Source organism: Suricata suricatta, chromosome 2 (genome assembly GCF_006229205.1).
Source record: "Suricata suricatta isolate VVHF042 chromosome 2, meerkat_22Aug2017_6uvM2_HiC, whole genome shotgun sequence".
In the NCBI taxonomy this organism is placed as follows: domain Eukaryota; kingdom Metazoa; phylum Chordata; class Mammalia; order Carnivora; family Herpestidae; genus Suricata; species Suricata suricatta.
Window position 1 is genome coordinate 137,551,570 of NC_043701.1, and position 13,820 is coordinate 137,565,389.

At 39.5% G+C, this 13,820-nt stretch overlaps 1 protein-coding gene and 1 non-coding gene across 3 annotated transcripts in view; one reads left to right on the top strand and one right to left on the bottom strand.

Moving 5' to 3' along the window:
- LRMDA (leucine rich melanocyte differentiation associated) overlaps positions 1–13,820 on the top strand; it is a 721,100-nt gene that overhangs the window by 558,525 nt on the left and 148,755 nt on the right. The gene's annotated exons all lie outside the window — the stretch shown is intronic.
- LOC115286052 lies at positions 5,298–5,491 on the bottom strand. The gene has a single exon (XR_003905830.1). It is a non-coding gene; the product is annotated as a U2 spliceosomal RNA (small nuclear RNA).

Consider the following 13,820-nt stretch of genomic DNA (forward strand, 5'->3'; position numbering starts at 1 on the left):
ATGTCCATCACCTGATGAGTGGATCAAGAAGATGTGGTATATACACAATGGAGTACTACAGAGCAATGAGAAAGAATGAAATATGGCCATTTGTAGCAAAGTAGATGGACCTCGAGGGTGTCATGCTAAGCAAAGTAAGTCAGGTGGAGAAGGACAGATACCCTATGTTTGCACTCATAGGTCTAAGAGGAGAAACCTAACAGAGGACCATAGGGAGGGGAAGGGGGAAAGAGAGCTGGGGAGAGAGAGGGACACAAATCATGAGAGACTATTGAATAATGAAAATGAACCGAGAACTGAAGGGGGAGGGGAAGGGGAGAATGGGGTGATGGCCATGGAGGGGGGCACTTGTGGGGAGAAGCACTGGGTGTTATATGGAAACCAATTTGACAATAAACTATTATTTAAAAAATGTAGATAACCCTGGGAATGAAATCACATCAAGCTTGCTATCACTTAAATATTTGCCTGAATGAAATCCTAACAATCACTTTTATCTGACCTTGTTGAGCACAGCATATTAAAATTAGGCAAAAATGAAGGAAGATTGGGGCTTTGGAAATTTGTTTGGAGTAACCATTCTGGTGGGAGTGTAATCATGAGGACCTCAAGACTCCATTTCTGAAAGAGGGGGGTCCCTGAGCAGGAAATAGTGTACAGGGCATGTAGCAAGGAAGATAATGAAAACAAAGTAGCTGTTCATATCTTGGGCTTGGTTGGCCTACCGCTGTTAGACCCACCCTTGGTGAATGGGGCAGGATTGTGATGGATGGGGTCAAATCCATTTGCTATTATTTGCCAAGTACCTGGCTTTGGGCATTGGTCCATTTCATATGTTCTCATATTCTGCTAACTACTTAAGGCAGAAAAATCATTCCTCTGTCTGATTCTAATATGTGCCCGTTGAAACTGAAATCCTCATACTGAGCAAATGTACCAAAGAACACTCTATAAACTTAATGAGGGAGATGAAGAGATATGTGCCAGAAACCTAGAAAATTTAACACTGATGAGGTTATGACTATTATATGTTTAGTTAAATTGTTGACACTGACAGGACGTGGCTGAGGAAATCTACCGTCCGTTTTCTCCTTGTATCAGTGATAATGGTTCCTTGGTGTGCTCTTCTCAGCTAACAAAAATATTCCTGAAAGTTAAATGCAGAGAGAGTAGTGACTTAAGAAATACTTTAATTATCTCTGCTCTTCAGGGAGTTCCCTGCAGGAACATTATTTATTTATTTTTTTAATTTTTTAATTTTTAATTTTTTTTTCCATAATATTTTATTGTCAAATTGTTTTCCATACAACACCCAGTGCTCTTCCCCTCAAGTGCCCTCCACCATCACCACCGCCTGTCTTCCTTTAAAATAGGACTTCTCTTGACTAGCAAAGTGTGTTTGGAGGGAAGGACTCATAGGTTCAGAGGTGAGTGTGGGTCCTCTTGAGAGTCACAGCGTCTCCTAATCCTTCTGCTTATACACTTGCCCTGGCAAATCCAGCTAGCGCAATGCTGCCCTGGCCTTCCAGAAATACCTCTCTTCTCTTTCATATTTTTCATCCTCTGAAAAACTGACCAAGGCTTTCCTCTGCCTAGGGAATAAAATCTCAATTCCTTTAAGTACCATTTAAAGCATAAATATGGTCATGAGTTTTGTAAGCTACAAAACACTATATAAATATTAGCTATTTGAAGAGGAATCAGAAGGTGGTAGAAGGGATATTGAATTTGGAGTCAGAACACCTAGGTTTGTGTCTTGTGCTATTTGGGTGACCTTGGACAGGTCACCTAAAGTCTCTGGACTTCAATTCTTTCGTTTATAAAACAAGATTATTGTGATAATTAAAGTAATTGAAAGTGACATAGTAATTAGCAAAGAGTGGACACTCAATACCTGTTAATGAAGACATGATAACCAAAGGCAATTTAGGCTAGCACTTAAGAACACTGGCTATGGGGACACAGTCACTTATCTTCCTGTGTCTCTTATTCCCTACCTATAAAATGGAGATAAGATGGGAGAGTCAAATGAGTTAATACGTAGCAGAAATTTTCAGCGCGCCTAGCCCCTATCAATCCTTCTGTAAATATTAAGGCTCCTATTGCTGCTGTTGTCACTTTTATTTTTCAAAGACGTGTCCTGACTTATCTTTCCAGCTTTATTTGGTTGTCTCTCTTACCAGTAAAAAGAGGTGCTCCCCCAGGTCATGACATCCTTAAGCTTCTTACTCACCTTTAACTTCCCTAGGCTTTACCCAATGCCTGCAAAATAATCATCTTTGTTGTTAAAAAGTGTACAAATATATGTTTGCTCCTTCTCAGCGTTGTGCTGGAAGTTTTAGTCAGGGTAGTAAGGCAAGAAAGAAAAGGCACCTAGGCTGGAAAGGAAAAATAGAAACTGTCTTTGTTCATAGATGAAATGATCATCTATATTGAAAATACATTGGAATTTATGATAAGCCACTAGAGGTGATAAGTGAATTTAGCAGGTTGCAGGATAGATCAGTATACAAGTCTTTTTTCTTTTCAATTTCTTATCCTCAGTATAGCCAGTATAGCATTGACCAGTTTAATGGGAACATAGGATGCGTCAGAGGTAGTGGTGGTGAATAAAACTCGAAAGGCAGATTCATACTCAGTTTGATGACATGACTTGATACCATGGGATGCTTTGGCTTACTCTTTATGTCTACTACCTCCCTTTTTCTTTCTTTGTCTTTTAGTGTCTTCCTTCCTTCCCTTTTTCATTTGTTGCTTATTTTCCCTCTCCCCAATCTCTTATTAGTTTCCATAAACAACTTTTCTGCATGAACAAAGTCACAGTTCTGTTTCTTAAAAACAAAAGATTTTTATTCATTGGGTTAAGTAAACACAATGACCATAGGTATGTTGCACTGAGCTTACAAGGAACATTCTGTGGAAGGAGTTCCCAAAGACAGGGACTGTAACATCAGCACAGACACTGGAACTCAGGGTATCTGGATTCAAGTTCTGACTGTGTCTTAGCTAGTTCTATGGCTTTGGGAAGGTCATTTCACATTTTTGAGGTTCAGTGTGCTTTGTCTTAATAAAAGGGTAATGGTAACATGAGAATCTTTATAGGGTTATAGTTCAATTCAACAACACTTTTTCATTTTCTAGAAACTGGATCAGGACATGTAAGTGGCGAGTCTTTCCCTTCAAGGAATGTTTAGTAAAACTAGGGGTGGAAATCACTCCAATGTCATATGATAGGCACAAGTTGTGGCAGAAAGTACTGTTTTTTACAGATCTTAACTTTGGTCCAACACATCACCTATGAATTGTTGAATGTCTGATTGATGAAGTATTGAAGATTACTTAGAAATATAGAAAAAAACCCCACTCTTCTGGGGCTTGCAGAAGAAGGGGAAATGGAGCCAAGAATGTACCTATAATTTAGGGTAAAGAGCAATAATGAGGTCTCATAAAAATAACCATCATGTTAAATAGACTGCAAATCATTTGCACCTTGAGGCTTTGCTTAGATTTTGTGCCAGTGGGGGGAAAGAAGAAGAAGAAAAAAGTGATATTTGGCTTTGTGCTTTATGCCCAAAGAGAGGCTTGTACACAAAATTTTGTTTTAGTGCAATCACAAAGCATCCCTCCCCCCCCCCGCCCTACACACATAAACTACCACCTGAAATTATTGAAGGGGGGAAAAATCCACCCGGCTATAAAGAGCAACCAGCCTGGGTTTGCAAAAAGCCTTTAATCTACTCTGCCTGGGGTCATACTGCTTTATGCTATTCTTGACTTTATTTCAAAGTCTAACAAAATCACTAACAGTTACAATTATTTCAGTTTTATTCACTGAGAAGTAACCAATCATGTAAGAGAAATGGATTCTAGTGTTTGTAAGTGACCTCTTATCCTGTCCTTTAAGGAAAACAGTGTATATGTTGGAAATGGCACTGAACAGAGGGTTTGGATAAGCGTTCTTAAAGCTAGAGCTGCCACGCTTGAGCTTTTAAACAATAGCTAAGTCAAGTCCTAGATTTGATCCTCAGTTTTTCTATCTGAAAAATGAAAACAGTCATACCTATCCAGCTACCTCTTAGGATTGGGAGTGTCAGGTGAGATGCTGAACTTGAAAGTGCCTTGAAAATGCAGGGCAGTGCTTGCCTTTCTCCTCCTGGCAGTGGGTTCTGGATCCTAACATAACAGGATGGACTTCAGGTACCGTGCAGGAAGCAGTGCTGTTCATAACAAACTGTTGGGTTAGCGTTACATGGTAGGGTTAGCACAAATTTACTTTTTCTTGACAACTGCCTTTCTAAATTCACTCTGTAGGGCTAGATATTCCTTTGCTCCTGAATAAAATTTCAGTTGGTGCCCAGAGCTTGCTACTTACTCTGGTTACTCGAGTCTCCAAACAGTCTCATTTCACTTATGAATATGGAAAGTCTAAGGTAAGAATAAACACTCTGAAATTCATCTGTAGGTGATGCATCCTCTCTATGCTTTGTAGCTTCTTCCTTTATTTTTTTTTCATCTTTTCCCCATTCTCACACACCGGGTGAGTAGGGAGTGGAGAGGGGAGAGAAATGGGAGGCAGAATCCAACCTGCGTGGCTGAGGCCCATCTGCTGGCTTGCGGTGGCATGTGTGTCGCCTGGCCCTTCTCCTTGCGGGCTGTTTCAGGAACAGCTGGGTCCTCTTCACTGCAGTTCTCCTGATGATAAATCCATCTCCCGAGGCCATCCTCTTGTGATTCCTCCTTCAGATCCTGGGCATCTGGGGATTTTCTCTGCTGAGGTCTCCTTACCTCCAACAGTGCAGGATCCAAGACTGTGCCGGGTGCTTTGTCTTGCACCGGTCCCTCACTTCCTCCCCGGAAATATGGGTCTTTGACTTACTAATAGGGTAAAGTTACATCCTCAAGTCAGGCCTCCTTAAATTGAGCCTCCTTAGCAGGCAGCTTTAGCCTTGCTCTTTGATTTGTTAAAGATTTTAGATTTAAGTCAGAAAACCATTCACTCTGACCCTGAAAAGAGCGCATACCAAGCTATTTATGTGAGCCATTGAACTCCCTGTCACTTGCTTGACATGAAGGAAGTACCCCTAACCCTTCTCCATGTGGGTAAAGCCTTGCAGGCAAAAGTAAGAATTTCTACAAGTCTTTGTAAAAATCCCCACTTTCTCAATCCCAAACTCTTATCATAGCCTAGCCAGCATTGTTTTTAAATTTTTTTTAATGTTTTATTTATTTTTGATACAGAGAGAGACAGGGTATGAGAGGGGGAGGGTCAGAGAGAGAGGGAGACACAGAACCGGAAGCAGGCTCCAGGCTCTGAGCTAGCTGTCAGCACAGAGCCTGATGCAGGGCTCGAACCCATGAACGTGTGAGATCTGACCTGAGCCGAAGTCGGAGGCTTAACCGACTGAGCCACCCAGGCGCCCCGCCAGCATTGTTTTTAAACTGATAAGAACAGATACTACACTTGATCTTAGCCAAAGGGCCGAGAAGCTCAGCATCGTTTTTAAAATACAAAGAGGTATGGTCAGCTAGGGTTTATAAATCCAGTTCTTAGACACCTCTGTTACAAGTCCTTGAGTGATCCAATCATTGGCATGTAGGTCTAATCGGTTCCTAGTGTCTTGGGATTTCAACTGACTTAAAATAAAATCCTATTTTAACATTTTGTTTTATTTCTATCAGTGTATCCCAAACTGTAGTTTGTCTAACTGCTTCAGAGAAACGGTCCAAGCTTTTAAAAGTTCTTGGTCAAGTAAATTTGAGTAACAAATATGAGATTTCTAACTCTTAATTTTCTCATTGTCTGTGAGCCTACTAAAAAATATGTGGAATCTATAATAAGGAATACTGTTTGACACTTTTTAAACCCAATGTTCTTCAAGTATATTTAACTATACAGTTGGTTAACATAGGGTCTCTATATTTTGGGAAGTGCTGCTCCAGATACAACTTTGAGTCTTTTTTATGAATAAGCAGGGGCAGTCCCTGGTGATACTTCCATTGAATTTAGCTAAGTATGTTAATTCTTTCCTCTAAAGTTTCCCTTCAGAAAAAGTTTTATTCCTTACTGATAGAAATGGGCTCATTTTCAGAGGAATATCTGTTTGGGAAACAGCCAGTCAGCATTGGCTATGTGGGGGTAGGAGCCTTACTTATAATAAACAACAAAAAATAAAAAATAAGATAGTTAAACCCTTTAGAATAGAGATTTTATGGTGATCTGATATTTGCTTTGGGATCTGACAGCTTAGCTTTGATGATGTATAAAGGTGAAGGCACAGAGACTTACAGAGACTTATTTTCATTTGGACCAGATTTAGTTTCTCCTATATTTTTTTAAAAGTCATGCTCATCAGTTGTATTGGTTTGAACCATCCTAAATATCTCCACCTTTTGTTAGGTTGAATTGGTCAGTTCTCAGACATGTTTATCTTAATCAAATAGCCCATTTTCAAATATGGATTGTGATTTCCCAGATAGTCTATTCCATGTATTGTTTTATCATGTCTTGATTGGCTTTATGGTTCTTTTTCGAACTTTGCAAGAATAACATTTGAGTCCTGCTAACATAAGCAACCGTCCTGGTTTTAGACCTGAGAGTCCTACATATCTCAGGAATCCCATCCCTGGGACACAAAAAAATCTTATCTTTTGGTGATAGATGCCACAGTTTCAGGGAAAAGTATAAAACCCATATGGCAGCCCAAATATAGATGCAGAAAGCAATGCTGTTTTTAGTGCCAAATACATAAACATAGATTATTTATCTTCCATGGTTGCTGTCACTAGGTTTTCTCCTTCTATTGCCAACCATGATTTGAAGTTCACATTAATGAATCATCCTTTGTTTCAAACCAATTGATGTATCTTGAGGCTATACCTTAAGTACATTTTAATTATGAGTATTCACAGTCCATCTATACTTGACTCTATTTGTTGATTAGTTGTTGTGCTTTGTGTCACCATAGTGCTAGTTTAAGTTTCGACATTGTGAATATTGTGACTCTATTTTCTAAGTGTTCAGATAATGAAAATGTGAATGATTATACTCCAAAGCCAGCATGACCTAGAAATCCCAGGAAAAAAAAGATTAAATTACTGTTAATTAATGACAGATGGAAAAACTCCTACAACTAGATTGGGGAAATCAATAATCAAAAGAGAGCATCTTGCAAAATGTGCAGAAAATTGGACATGGCGGAAATGGCCGTGTGAAAGCACATAGGGAGACTGAATCTCTCAATTTTAGCATGAGGCACAAAAGAACTTCTAAATTATTCAGAAGCTTTTTTGTCTCCTAAAAAAGACACTACTGCTGGGACATCTGAGTGGCTCAGCTGCTTAAGCATCCAACTGTTGATTTCAGCTTAAGTCATGATCTCACAAACTGTGAGCTGTTAGCACAGAGCATGCTTGGGATTGTCTGTCCCTCTCTCTCTGTGCTGACCCCCCACCCACTCTCTCTGGCTTCCTCTCTCTCTCTCTCTCTCTCTCTCTCTCTCTCTCTCTCTCTCTCTAAATCAATAAATAGACTGGAAAAAAGAAAAGACACCCCTGCTTAGTTGAAAATCGTCTCTGCTAAATTATCTTGGGTACATCACCCAGACAGGCAACTTTATCTATCATATTGTTCTCTTGATTTCTATGACACCATTTAAGTTACATTTCCTGATTTATAGTTTTCAGTTAAAACGTCCTGTGGGGAAATCTTGTGTGTCAAATATGTTGCCCTCTTACAGAATAGAGTTAATTTTATAAGATCTGACCAATAACCATGCTTTCCTTGGTCTGTCAAGTGATTCCTTGAATCACAGCAACAAGATAATGTTCCCTCTAGCTCTTCAGTATTTGGTCTTGCAAAATGAAGTTTCAAATCATCTTCTTGTTTTCTATGAAGATTTTCGTAAAATGCAGAAAACATAAAACAAAAGGTTGTTGATATCCTATTTAAATACAAGCTAGACTTTACTTATCTATCTGCATATTAGCAGAGAGTGAAAATATAGGTATTGGTAACTACCATTTAGTGTTTAAATTTCTTACCAAACAAATTAAACAGTCTTACCTGTTAAATACCACCCTGTCTACAACACTGCTAAAACGGGATGTGAATTTGCTTACCTGTGATATTGAGACTTATAAAATGAAGTCTGGGGTCATTTTTAGCTTCCTCAAAATAGACAAAAACCTTGGGCTTTTTTATTTCATAGGAATGGAAGAAATTAGCCTTTTTAGGTATGTGCCTACTAAATGGCTATCAGTATTGAGGGTCATAGAAAAGATGTTAACATGTTGACCTGCTCTAAATCATATCTTCAAAGTGTGGGTTAAGAAGAATGTGCTTTGCTAATTTGGAATACATTGTGGATGAGAATGGAGGGCAGTATTACAGTGAAAGAAAAATTTATTTGCTATATCTCTGAAACTCTTTGGTGATCTGTGAAGAGGCCATAGGGAGCCTAGAAAATAATTACACCTGAGTTATTTGGTGTTGTGTGTAGGATATGACAAAAACCTATACACGAGGGGGAAAAAAGACTCATTTTTTGAAATAAGGCTGCTTCTAAATGAACAACAACAAAAATGTCACCAGAGAACAGCCAAGTCAAACAAGGCTTTCTCAATTTCCTTATTTACTGAAACTGAAATGTACTTGGAATCCAAGTTTGATTTTACAAGTTGAGAAAAGTTATGAATTCACAAGTTTGAATTACCTCTGCTTTAAAACCATTTTCCCTAAGTAAAAGAAGCTTAACTTATGATGACATCCAATATGCTGCATAGTGTTTCGAAAACGACGTCCATATTGGACAGGGACAGTTTCTGTGACGGATTTATAGATGCAGCAAACACCACTGACAGAGTTCTGGGCCATCAAATAAGCATGTAGGTACGAAGAGGAGGAACATATTTTGGAGAGCTGGACGCGGATTCCTACAAGTTTAAAACTCCTGCCCTTGTTAGTTAGTAAACTCCGAAGTGCTCTAAGCTCCAATGTTCTTGTGGATAGGCTCTTTAGCTTGGTGTCACGACATTGGATTGAAACCAGGACAGGTAATGTGGGCTTGATAACAGCGTAGCCACATGTCTAACAGAATTTTACATTTGACTGTGTTCAGCTTTACTACCACATAAAGGGTGTCTTATGGGCTGCAGGTAGTCCAGAGAAGCGTTAATGAAAAAACCAAAAAAACAGCAAGAGTAAAAATGCCCTACTAGGTCATAGGAGAAAATGAAATGTTACGGTTGTTTTTTCACTAAGTAAAGGTAATATCTGTTTCTATTGTATTTTTATTTTCCCTTTAAAAAGTCTTATATATTTAAGAATATACAATAAAAAAGCCTTCAAAATTTAAATATAGAACTAAAAGTTTTAAGAGTTAAATTTGTATTGAGGACAAAAATGTAAAAAATAATGTTGTGTTTTTCTCACATGTATTATCTGTTTAGTCAGTCCTATCATTAATTACCATTCATTGCCACTGTTAACTAATTCTACATTTTTTTAAATCATAGGATTTATGTTACCAAAATATAGATTTTAAATAAAACCTATTTTTTATATTTTTACATTAAGGTAGTTACAAATGTATACAATTATTTATTATATATATATTTTTTTGGAGGGAGGTTCTGGTATGGATGCACCCTGAGTTACTTTTCTAAAAAACTGGTTTTCCTGTTTTCCACCAGTGTACTTTTCATGAGCCTGTCTTGGTTTAAGGCAGGAAAGCAAATTGGATTCTGATTAATTGCACTTAATGTTACAAGTAACACATTGTAAGCACATTGGCTTCTGACTATAAGGAAATTTTCTCGCCAATGAATTTCAAACTATTTTATGTCATTTAGGAATCTTTCTATGTCATTTTAAAATGTCATTTATTTGAGGTTGGTTATCTTCATTTTTCTGCTTGTGCTAATTGAAAAAAGGGAAATACATTTTTGATTCTCTAACGAGAACCCAAAGTAGGAATGACAAGTGTCCATATATACCACTAATGGAATGTACATCATCTACCTGCAACTTCTTTTAAAACTGATTTTGGTAGTTGGAAGAACAAAACTTATTTTCATCATTATGCGCCTCACGCCCCCTTTCTCAATAATGAGTAAGGATTCTCTGTTCCACACTCCTTTTTGGTGTTCCAAGTCCTTGTAATGTTGTCCGTCCTTCTCACCTCCTCCTTCTCAAAGGGAGACCCATGCTCTGCTTTCTCACCCTCACCTCCATGTCACTGTACTTAAGACAGAATATCCCCTTGCTTTAGCTTTTTGGATCCTCTCTTACTCCTACCAGTACTTCATAGTCCCATGAAAACCGCTTCATCCTTAAAAAACTTCATCTGGACCATTTTCTAGCTATGTGCTTTGATGTCGCACATGCCTTCCTACTCAGCTGTCATCCTGTTGTGTTCTCTAAAGTTTCATGCACTTTCTCCTCAGGTGTGTTGTGATTTCATGCCTTGTTCTTCCCTTTTATTTCCAGGAAATACCTAAAATAGGTCTAGACAGATTGGCATGGTTCAAGAAAAATGACCACTTGGTTCATAAAAATGGTGTTGCATGCAAAATATGATGTGGGGGTATGCACATAAGAATACCTTTTCTTATGGAAACATTGTCCAGAATATTTAACAGGATGTGAAAGCACAAGGCTTTGTTGAGGTGGAGAAATAAGGGAGGGCAGAAAAAATAATCATACCCCTGCCTCCTGGGCTCAGGTTTTAGCTTGTAAAGTAGCCTTACTACTTCTGGGTGGGGACTCTAGACAATACACACATACAGAGAATACACACGTATGCACACTCACGCCCTAACAGGATGGGGGTTTGGCCTTGACATATATTTTTAATTTGGTGCCAGTACTTTTTAGCAGCCTGGTCTAAAGTTGGGAAAATTGCCATTCCATGTCTGGTTGAGTTATGAGTTGAGAACAAATTTCACAACAAACCTCAATGATTTTCCACCAACTACACCAACCCGAAGACAATTTCTAATCATTTGGTTGCCATCGTATTGCAAAAGAAGCAGAACACAGACATGCTGTCTCTTTCGCTTAGATTTATAAAAACCCGCTGAAAGGGAATGTAGAAAGTAAACGACCCATGTAAAGCATCGTGAATGAAGAGAGAGGTGCTGTGGTTAGCTGCGTTTCTCAATCCCTCAGATTCTCAAAGCCAAGAGAAAATTTATCTTCTTCCACTGAGACATAAACTAAACTCTTTTGGTCATTAATCTGCGAAGTTGATGCCTGCCATGGTAATTCATCAAGCATTTTTGTGGAGTGAGTCTGGTGGGGCCTCTGGGGCATCCGCCTTTGAAATTCAAAGCACTGTTTTGTCCCCTGAGGACAGAGTGACTTTCTCCCCTCATTGCACATCTGGAAGGGAAGTTTCTGCTTCTGCTCTTCCCTAGGCTGAGTCAGGACCTAAAAGGAGCAGCCATCTTTATGAATCAATGTGCTTGTGCTAGGAGACTCAGAATACACTTCCCTGGGCTGTCTGTACAGAGAAAGAAGAGAAATACTGCAGCATTGGCACTGTTTATAAAGGCCTTCCCCCCTGTATTACAGTTCACCACAGGAAAAGGACAATTACTGTTTGCAGTGATTTTTATAGGGGTGGGAGTCACCGCCTTAACCACTGTGAAAAACGAGTAGAATCCTCAAGCTACAACTCTCCATTGTCTACAGATAAATCAGAAATGGTTCTGGAATCTTGAGGTCTGATCTGAATTTACAACCATGTCTCCAGGCTTAGAGACAAGCTCTCATTTACAATCTGATGAGAATGGGCATTTCTGACAGAGAGAATGTCCCTAGGTGCTGGGCTGTCTTCTGCCCCTCTAATAAGTGTACCTTGTAATCCCTTGTCCTTAGCTGAGGCCGCGGGACCTTCCAGTCTTCTTGTGACTTGGCCCTGCCCCCAGCCCTCACCCCCAGCTCGTGTCCTTCCATCCTCAGCTCTGCAACACAACCCAGACACAGTGGCCACCTTTCTGTTCCGTGGACTGTGATACCAATGCCTTTTCCACGCAGGCTGGCCACCCTGAGCAAAAAGTCTCTGCCCTAAAATCTTTGTGAAGTTGGTTTCTTCTTGTCATTGAAGTTTCACTTCGACTGTCAACCTCCCAGGGAGGTTTTCTCGGAGCTTTGGGGTTTTTTCCCCCCGTTTAAACATTTTATTTAGTTTTTTATAGTTTATTTTCAAATTGGTTTCCATGTAACACCCAGTGCTTCTCCCCACAAGTGCCCCCCACCATGACCATCACCCCCTCCCTTCCTTCCCCTCCCCCTTCAGTCCATGGTTCGTTTTCAGTATTCAGTAGTCTCTCATGAGTTGTGTCCCGCACTCTCCCCGCTCTCTTCCCCCTTCCTCTCCCTGTGGTCCTCTGCTAGGTTTCTAAAGAAGCGAACCCACCCACCCACCAGCCACTTTCCCTCAGTTCTGTGTGTCACTTTCTTCACAACACTTATTGATATCTGAATTAATTTCTTTGTTTCTCTCTTTTCCCTTCCTTCCCTTGTCTTTCTTTCCTTCCCCCTTGCTTTTTCACCCTCCCCCCCATCTTCTTCTCTTTCTTCCCACCCTACCTCTGCCTCCACTAAATTGTTAACTCCAGAAGAGCACCTCTCTCATCCATCCTCTTTACTGTGTTCTAACAATGGGATGTGTTCAGTATTTCTTATGGAATTGAATAATTCCTTTGCTGAGGGTAGGGGACATTTACAGTAAAATTTTTGTTACTTTTCATATTTTAAAACATGCTTGGCCTCATGTATTTTAGGTATAATTTACTCATACATTTATCTATTGACCAACTTCTTCATTCATTTATTTAACTGGTGTTTATTAAGTATCTCCTGTATGACAGATATCTTACCAAGATATTACAGATGTCAGAAAAGTTTCAGCCATGCAAATGATACCATCAGAAGGAGAGAGACATGTTTGAAAACAGATTTTCATATTTTATGTCAAATGGTACACCCAGACCAGTCTCACCTCTAATTTTCTTTACTAACCAAACGTATTTTGTACCACTCCAACCATGTGTCCTCCACGAAGGCTTTCTCCATTATCCCACAGATGTATCTTACCTTCACTCATATTGTTACTTTATTTTAGAACTCTCTTCCCTCTGCTGTTTCCTTCTGCATGTTCTGTGGACCCTTTGAAGCCAGTTCAGTGGTTTCCTTCTTGCTAAGGGCTCCCTAGTCCCTTAGTTCTGCTTGCTTCCCTGAGCTCTTCCCTTTACCTTGTAGATTCTAGATCGTCTAAACCCGAAAACTTTCTACTGGTGATAATTTTGTCTGGATTTATGTTTGTGCCATGTATGTTAATGTTGAAAACCCAACTGGCTTCTATCTTCTTTGAGAAAATAAGCATGCTTCATAATCTTTCAGGTCTCTGCCATTATCATAGGAAATGTGGGGAACATAGTAGCAGTCAATAAATTCTTACTGATTGATTGGTGTCGAAATTGGGTTGTCATTTCCAGACAGGGTGCTGAATGGGAGCAGGTCTGGTAAAAGACTCTTCAACATTCAGCCTCCCTGTAGATCAAGTACAGGCAAAGCTTATGGTGAAAGGTGGTGAAAGGCAAAATTCCAATAGCAAGAGTATTATTAATCTACTTAAGCCATTAAGTGTTGTCCAGTATTTGATTGGACCGGAAATCCTGGTTTTCAACTCTTTCCTATTTGAATGCCCAAGAGGCTGTCAGCGAGTAAGAGGAAATGCGGAATTGGCTTTCAGTTGCCTGAGGGGAGAAGCTTAAATTTCTAGATTTATGGCTCCGCTTTACCTGAAACTTTTATT